The sequence below is a fragment of the Rhinoraja longicauda genome, chromosome 6 (genome assembly GCF_053455715.1).
Source record: "Rhinoraja longicauda isolate Sanriku21f chromosome 6, sRhiLon1.1, whole genome shotgun sequence".
In the NCBI taxonomy this organism is placed as follows: Eukaryota; Metazoa; Chordata; class Chondrichthyes; order Rajiformes; family Arhynchobatidae; genus Rhinoraja; species Rhinoraja longicauda.
In genome coordinates this window covers 81,603,565-81,612,203 of record NC_135958.1, presented here as the reverse complement: position 1 = coordinate 81,612,203, position 8,639 = coordinate 81,603,565, and the positions used below count along the sequence as shown (strand labels likewise).

General features: G+C 62.0%; 1 pseudogene across 1 annotated transcript in view; it reads left to right on the top strand.

The window, feature by feature from the left end:
• The window catches only part of LOC144594760 (ATP-binding cassette sub-family C member 3-like), a 71,073-nt pseudogene extending 70,619 nt beyond the window's left edge, over positions 1-454 (top strand). Inside the window, exon 14 of the transcript XR_013547422.1 lies at positions 413-454. The product of XR_013547422.1 is annotated as an ATP-binding cassette sub-family C member 3-like (transcript). The remainder of the gene's footprint in view (positions 1-412) is intronic.
• Positions 455-8,639: the final 8,185 nt, after the last annotated feature.

The following is an 8,639-nucleotide window of genomic DNA, read 5'->3' as shown; positions in this document are numbered from 1 at the left end:
GGCAGGAGAATGGGGTTAGGAGAGAGAGGTAGATCAGCCATGATTGAATGGCGGAGTGGACTTGATGGGCCGAATGGCCTATTTCTGCTCCCATCACGTATGACCTTGTGATCTTCCACCTGATGAGTTCATATCCTTGAGTTTCCTGACATCCCCCATCCTCAGATACTTCCACAATCTTCAGGAGAGTCAGAGGCATCTTGATCAAGCTTACTCCATGGAAGTTTGACAAGCCATGCTTTGAGCTCCTCAATGTGGGTGGAGACTCAAACCTGGTCTTAAAAGGGATCATTTTACTGATAGCAGACCACTTTTTAAAATTTACAAATCAGGTTCTTCAAACGTGGTAAATAGAACTGATGGGTAGAGTGGTTTATGACGAGCATGTTTATAGTTTATAGTTGGTGCAAAGGTGGAGGATTTGACGGGAATGGAAAGCTTATCTGATGCTTGATGTGGGCAAGGGGAGATTTGTTTGCTGCCTTCAATCATGTGCAGCAGTTTGCAGAAGGTCAAAGCTGTAACTGTTTAGAATATTGCCAGTGCTTTAGTGCTTGGTGCAAGTTAGTGTGAAAGGGCACAGTGACTGGAGATGTAAACGATACCAAGGTGTGGCAGAGCAGGCGGGCGGGTGTGGCAGAGCAGGCGGGGTGGCAGAGCAGGCGGGCGGTGTGGCAGAGCAGGCGGGCGGTGTGGCAGAGCAGGCGGGCGGTGTGGCAGAGCAGGCGGGCGGTGTGGCAGAGCAGGCGGGCGGGCGGTGTGGCAGAGCAGGCGGGCGGGCGGTGTGGCAGAGCAGGCGGGCGGTGTGGCAGAGCAGGCGGGGTGGCAGAGCAGGCGGGCGGTGTGGCAGAGCAGGCGGGCGGTGTGGCAGAGCAGGCGGGCGGTGTGGCAAGAGCAGGCGGGCGGTGTGGCAGAGCAGGCGGGCGGTGTGGCAGAGCAGGCGGGCGGTGTGGCAGAGCAGGCGGGCGGTGTGGCAGAGCAGACGGGCGGTGTGTTTGTAGGCAGTAGACCAGCTACAGGGGCATGTCCACCCTCGCTCACGGTACATCACTCACCTTGCGGTAAATGGCTCCAACGATGGCTGTGCGCAGTCGCATGCCCGTCACAAAGCAATAGTGGAAGTGCTGGTGGAGGAGGAGTGTTTGTAGGGCAGCAGACAAGAACATCAGGATGGCAATCGCATAGCCCCACCACACCTTGGATGTCGGGTCGTTAATGAACGATATCAACATGCTGGTGGGAGAGAGGCAAACAGCGTGATCAGTGACAGACCTGGGCGACAGCACCGGCCACACCGGCCACACCGGCCACACCGGCCAGCACCGGCCACAGCCGGCCACCACCGGCCAGCACCGGCCACCACCGGCCACAGCGACCAGCACCGGCCACAGCGACCAGCACCGGCCAGCACCGGCCACAGCGGCCAGCACCGGCCACAGCGGCCAGCACCGGCCACAGCGACCAGCACCGGCCACAGCGACCAGCACCGGCCAGCACCGGCCACAGCGACCACCACCGGCCACAGCGACCAGCACCGGCCCACAGCGACCAGCACCGGCCACCACCGGCCACAGCGGCCAGCACCGGCCAGCACCGGCCACCACCGGCCAGCACCGGCCACCACCGGCCACAGCGACCAGCACCGGCCACAGCGACCAGCACCGGCCAGCACCGGCCACAGCGGCCAGCACCGGCCACAGCGACCAGCACCGGCCACAGCGACCAGCACCGGCCACAGCGACCAGCACCGCCACAGCGACCAGCACGGCCAGCACCGGCCACAGCGACCAGCACCGGCCACAGCGACCAGCACCGGCCACAGCGACCAGCACCGGCCACAGCGACCAGCACCGGCCACAGCGACCAGCACCGGCCAGCACCGGCCACACCGGCCAGCACCGGCCACAGCGCCCAGCACGCGCCAGCACCGGCCAGCACCGGCCACATCGACCAGCACCGGCCACACCGGCCACAGCGACCAGCACCGGCCACAGCGACCAGCACCGGCCACACCGGCCACAGCGGCCAGCACCGGCCACAGCGGCCAGCACCGGCCACAGCGGCCAGCACCGGCCACAGCGGCCAGCACCGGCCAGCACCGGCCACAGCGACCAGCACCGGGCCACACCGGCCACACCGGCCAGCACCAGCGGCCACACTGGCCACACCGACCGGCCACACCGGCCACAGCGGACAGCACCGGCCACAGCGGACAGCACCGGCCACAGCGGACAGCACCGGCCACAGCGGACAGCACCGGCCAGCACCAGCCACAGCGGCCAGCACCAGCGGCCACAGCCGGCCACAGCGACCAGCACCGGCCACAGCCGACCAGCACCGGCCACAGCGGCCAGCACCAGCGGCCACACTGGCCACACCGGCCACAGCGGACAGCACCAGCCACAGCGGACAGCACCGGCCAGCACCAGCCACAGCGGCCAGCACCAGCCACAGCGGCCAGCACCAGCGGCCACAGCGGCCAGCACCGGCCACAGCGACCAGCACCGGCCCACAGCGGACACAGCAGCCACAGCGGCCAGCACCGACCACAGCAGCCACAGCGGCCGCCGCCTCACCTGCCCCCAGCACCCAATGCTTCTCAACACAAGGAATCTGAAGGCAGCTTGGCACAGTCAGCATCACATTGCAGTCACCTGGGTCAGCATGGATGAGTTGGGCCAAAGGGCCTGCGTGACTCTGACCCAGGCTCATCCCTGACCTCGGGTGTTGTGTGCGTGAAGCTGGGACCTTCATTGTGAGACTAATGTGATTTGGGCACTGGGGCTGGGACGCTACACTGGCCACTGGCTCCTGGCCCCTGGCCCACCCTCGTGTGGACACTGGGAGAATCTAGTAGTGGCACAAGGGCATCTTGAGGGGATTACAATAAATTGGGGTGCAGGATTAAACAAGTGGGTGCTCACGTCTGCTTCCATTCTGTGTGGGTTTCATCTTTCACTTCCTCTTTCCTGTCCCAACTCCCCACTTCATTGGCACCTGACCATGGACATACCAGGATATCAAGGAGCAGGCTGGACTTTCTGCCTGTCTGCTCTGGAGCCTTGTATGGAGACCTGGGAGTGGGAGTGGGAGGAGAGTACAGAGAACCAGAGGGGCCAGGAGCAGACTGGAATAACTGCTCCACCTTGCGGATGGAGTGGGGCAAGATTCTGTTTGAGACAAGGAAGTGAGAAGCAAGGAGTTAATGGGGCAAACAACTGGAAAGGGCAGGGCAGAAACGTACTTGAGAAGCTGTGGGTTGACAAAGGACAACAAGTCTTGGCATAGCTTCAGTGCTGATCCTAGGAGGAAGTAAGGAGCAAAGGTCTTGCAGAGCGCTGTGAGGAAGGACGGATTCTTCTGCTGCACCTGTTTGGGGAAGAGGACCTCTGCTTCGTGAGCCTCGCAGTTCATGTTGCTCAGCACTGGAGAGCACTGGCTGAAGAACACCTCCTGCTTCCTGGCAAAGGGAGAAGCACAGAGCAGCAATTCATGACGGCACATTCATACAACAGCAAGTGTAGCAAGCTGTCGACTGGCCCATCCTGTAACCCTCTCCCAGTTACCCCCTAAACCCCACCATTACAGATTGCAGCCTGCAACTCATTCCCATGTGTCTGTCATTCAATATGATCCTCCTCAACCCATCAATTAGATGCCAGCCTGTCTTACTCATTGTGAATCCAAGCCTGTACCTCACTCCTGGCTACCTGTAACACAGTGTAACAAACGTCTTCATTACATTGCAGCCTGTTATTTAGCCCTGGTGTCATGTAACATTGCATGTTATCTTAGTTACGAGTATAACTGTTTTACAAGGATGTTGCCAGGACTTGACATCGTGAGCTATTTGAAGAGGTTGGGCAACCTTGGTCTTTATTCTTGGAGCGTAGGAGGCTGAGGGTGATCTTATAGAGCAGAGGCCTCCAACCTTTTCAGCGTGAGGGCCAACATTATATATTTGACACATTTTTGCGGTGAAGAAGTGTGAGTTTTATAAATTTAATAAACTCAAAAAAGTTTAGACTGGGTTACGTTAGATTAGATTAGGATAAATTAAACTAGGTTAAGTTAGATTAGGTTAGTTTACATTAGGCTTATATGGCAACAAATAACTAATATTCAATTTTTAAAGAGCTTGAAATATTGGAATATATATATAGACCGTAGGTGTACAATTATTTATAAAACTGAAAAAATACAATGAACATCACTGGGAGAGAGAGAGAGAGAGAGAGAGAGTGGGGGGGGAGAGAGAGAGAGTGGAGGGGGGAGAGAGAGAGAGTGGGGGGGGAGAGAGAGAGAGTGGGGGGAGAGAGAGAGTGGGGGGAGAGAGAGAGTGGGGGAGAGAGAGAGTGGGGGGGAGAGAGAGTGGGGGGGAGAGAGAGTGGGGGGGAGAGAGAGAGTGGGGGGGAGAGAGAGTGGGGGGGGAGAGAGAGTGGGGGGGGGAGAGAGAGTGGGGGGGGGGAGAGAGAGTGGGGGGGGAGAGAGAGTGGGGGGGGAGAGAGAGTGGGGGGGGAGAGAGAGTGGGGGGGGAGAGAGAGTGGGGGGGGAGAGAGAGTGGGGGGGGGAGAGAGAGTGGGGGGGGAGAGAGAGTGGGGGGGGAGAGAGAGTGGGGGGGGAGAGAGAGTGGGGGGGGAGAGAGAGTGGGGGGGGAGAGAGAGTGGGGGGGGAGAGAGAGAGTGGGGGGGGAGAGAGAGAGTGGGGGGGAGAGAGAGTGGGGGGGAGAGAGAGTGGGGGGGAGAGAGAGTGGGGGGGAGAGAGAGTGGGGGGGAGAGAGAGCGGGGGGGAGAGAGAGCGGGGGGGAGAGAGAGCGGGGGGGAGAGAGAGCGGGGGGGAGAGAGAGCGGGGGGGAGAGAGAGCGGGGGGGAGAGAGAGCGGGGGGGAGAGAGAGCGGGGGGGGAGAGAGAGCGGGGGGGGAGAGAGAGCGGGGGGAGAGAGAGCGGGGGGGAGAGAGAGAGGGGGGGAGAGAGAGAGGGGGGGAGAGAGAGAGGGGGGGAGAGAGAGAGGGGGGGAGAGAGAGCGGGGGGGAGAGAGAGGGGGGAGGAGAGGGGGGGAGAGAGAGCGGGGGGGAGAGAGAGCGGGGGGGAGAGAGAGCGGGGGGGGAGAGAGAGCGGGGGGGAGAGAGAGCGGGGGGGAGAGAGAGCGGGGGGGGAGAGAGAGCGGGGGGAGAGAGAGCGGGGGGGAGAGAGAGAGCGGGGGGGAGAGAGAGCGGGGGGGGAGAGAGAGCGGGGGGGAGAGAGAGCGGGGGGGAGAGAGAGCGGGGGGGGAGAGAGAGCGGGGGGGAGAGAGAGCGGGGGGGAGAGAGAGCGGGGGGGAGAGAGAGCGGGGGGGAGAGAGAGCGGGGGGGAGAGAGAGCGGGGGGGAGAGAGAGCGGGGGGGAGAGAGAGCGGGGGGGGAGAGAGAGCGGGGGGGAGAGAGAGCGGGGGGGGAGAGAGAGCGGGGGGGAGAGAGAGCGGGGGGGAGAGAGAGCGGGGGGGAGAGAGAGCGGGGGGGAGAGAGAGCGGGGGGGAGAGAGAGCGGGGGGGGAGAGAGAGCGGGGGGGAGAGAGAGCGGGGGGGGAGAGAGAGGGGGGGGGAGAGAGAGCGGGGGGGAGAGAGAGCGGGGGGGAGAGAGAGCGGGGGGAGAGAGAGAGGGGGGGAGAGAGAGAGGGGGGGAGAGAGAGAGTGGGGGGGAGAGAGAGAGTGGGGGGAGAGAGAGAGTGGGGGGGAGAGAGAGTGGGGGGGAGAGAGAGTGGGGGGGAGAGGAGAGAGTGGGGGGGAGAGAGAGAGTGGGGGGGAGAGAGAGTGGGGGGGAGAGAGAGTGGGGGGGAGAGAGAGTGGGGGGGAGAGAGAGTGGGGGGGAGAGAGAGTGGGGGGGAGAGAGAGTGGGGGGGAGAGAGAGTGGGGGGGAGAGAGAGTGGGGGGGGAGAGAGAGTGGGGGGGGAGAGAGAGTGGGGGGGAGAGAGAGTGGGGGGGGAGAGAGAGTGGGGGGGGAGAGAGAGTGGGGGGGGGAGAGAGAGAGTGGGGGGGGAGAGAGAGTGGGGGGAGAGAGAGTGGGGGGAGGAGAGAGAGTGGGGGGAGAGAGAGTGGGGGGGAGAGAGAGTGGGGGGGAGAGAGAGTGGGGGGGAGAGAGAGTGGGGGGGAGAGAGAGTGGGGGGGAGAGAGAGTGGGGGGGAGAGAGAGTGGGGGGGGAGAGAGAGTGGGGGGGAGAGAGAGTGGGGGGGAGAGAGTGGGGGGAGAGAGAGTGGGGGGGAGAGAGAGTGGGGGGGAGAGGGGGGGAGAGGAGTGGGGGGAGAGAGAGAGTGGGGGGAGAGAGAGAGTGGGGGGGGAGAGAGGGAGAGGTGCGGGGAGAGAGAGAGTGGGGGGGAGAGAGAGTGGGGGGGAGAGAGAGAGTGGGGGGGAGAGAGAGAGTGGGGGGGGAGAGAGAGTGGGGGGGAGAGAGTGGGGGGGAGAGAGAGTGGTGGGGGAGAGAGAGTGGGGGGGGAGAGGAGTGGGGGGGGGGAGAGAGTGGGGGGGGAGAGAGAGTGGGGGGAGAGAGAGGTGGGGGGGAGAGAGAGTGGGGGAGTGGGGGGGAGAGAGAGTGGGGGGGAGAGAGAGTGGGGGGGGAGAGAGAGTGGGGGGGAGAGAGAGAGTGGGGGGGAGAGAGAGTGGGGGGGAGGAGAGTGGGGGGAGAGAGGAGGGGAGAGAGAGTGGGGGGAGAGAGAGAGTGGTGGGAGAGAGAGAGTGGGGGGGAGGAGAGTGGGGGGGAGAGAGAGTGGGGGGGGAGAGAGAGTGGGGGGAGAGAGAGTGGGGGGGAGAGAGAGTGGGGGGAGAGAGAGTGGGGGGGAGAGAGAGAGTGGGGGGGAGAGAGAGAGTGGGGGGAGAGAGAGTGTGGGGGAGAGAGAGTGTGGGGGAGAGAGAGTGGGGGGGGAGAGAGAGTGGGGGGAGAGAGAGAGTGGGGGGGGAGAGAGAGAGTGGGGGGGAGAGAGAGAGTGGGGGGGAGAGAGAGAGTGGGGGGAGAGAGAGAGTGGGGGGGGAGAGAGAGAGTGGGGGGGAAGAGAGAGAGTGGGGGGGAGAGAGAGAGTGGGGGGAGAGAGAGTGGGGGGGAGAGAGAGAGTGGGGGGGGGGGAGAGAGTGGGGGGGAGAGAGAGAGGAGTGGGGGGAGAGAGAGAGAGTGGGGGGAGAGAGAGAGAGTGGGGGGAGAGAGAGTGGGGGGGGGGAGAGAGGAGAGAGAGAGAGAGAGAGATGAGTGGGGGAGAGAGAGAGAGTGGGGGGGAGAGAGAGAGTGGGGGAGAGAGAGAGAGTGGGGGAGAGGAGAGAGTGGGGGGAGAGAGAGAGAGTGGGGGGAGAGAGAGAGTGGGGGAGAGAGAGAGAGTGGGGGGAGAGAGAGTGTGGGGGGAGAGAGAGAGAGTGGGGGAGAGAGAGTGAGTGGGGGAGAGAGAGTGGGGGGGGGGAGAGAGAGAGAGAGAGTGGGGGAGGGAGAGAGAGTGGGCCCCCTCCCTGTGCTCCTACTCTCACGCCGCTGCTCCCTGTACCCGACTCTCTCCACCCCCCTCTCTCCCCGGGGTGTTTGGCAGTGGCCGGGAGGAGGGAAGTTTCTTTGGGTTCGTTGTTTGTGAGGGAGCTCTGCGATGTCTGGTCTTGTCCCGGCTCTGGGTGGGTGGCAGCCCGTCTCTGGACTTGTTCACTCAGAGGGTGGTGGGTGTATGGAACGAGCTGCCAGAGGAGGTAGTTAAGGCAGGTACAGTAAAGGATGTGAAAGACATTTGGACAGGTTCAAGGATATGGGCCAAAGTTGAGCAAGATGGGTCTGGCTTAGATGGGGCATGTTGGGCAGCATGGACATGTTGGGCCGAAGGGCCTCCTGCAGCCTGTGGGTCCAGGTACTCCTGCCTGTCACTCCCAGCAACCTCTCATGTCAATGAGAACCTGGCTCCACCAAGTGGCCATGACAGTCAGCGTTACCTCCGTGCTTTCATCTTCTCTCTCTCCCCATTCTTTCAGCAGCTTTGCCACAATGATATCCGACCTGTCGTCATTGTTCAATGCCCACAGATCCTTGTCCTCCAGGGGACGTTTGTAGCCCTGGATTGCCATTCTGTGGAGACAATTGTATTTATAGAGTCAGAGTTCGGCTGGTCTACCCAGACCAAGATAACCCACCCACGCCAGTCCCATCTGCCAGCCTTCCCTGTCCATGGAACTGCACTGGATCAATGTATCTTTTACCTGCCTCAACTACCCCCTCTGGCAGCTCATTCCATAACCCACCACCCTCTGTGTGAAAAGGTTACACCTCAGATTCCTATGAAATCTTTCCCCTCTCACCTTAAACCTATGTCCTCTGGTTCTTGATTCCCCAGCCAGGATAAAAGACTGTGCATTCAGATACTCCCAGCCAGATGCTGGCATCGAAGGTATTCACAGAGTGCTGGTGTAAGTCAGCGGCTCAGGCAGCATCTCTGCAGAGAAGGAATGGCTGACATTTTGTGTCGAGACTCTCGACCGGTAACATCACCCATTCCTTCTCCACAGAGATGCTGCCTGACCCGCTGACTTACTCCACATTTTGTGTCTACCTTCGATTTAAACCAGCATCTGCAGTTTTCTTTCCTATCGACGTTTTGCATCGATACATTGATCTATTGTTCAGAATCAGTAGAGCAGGAGGCCGCTGAC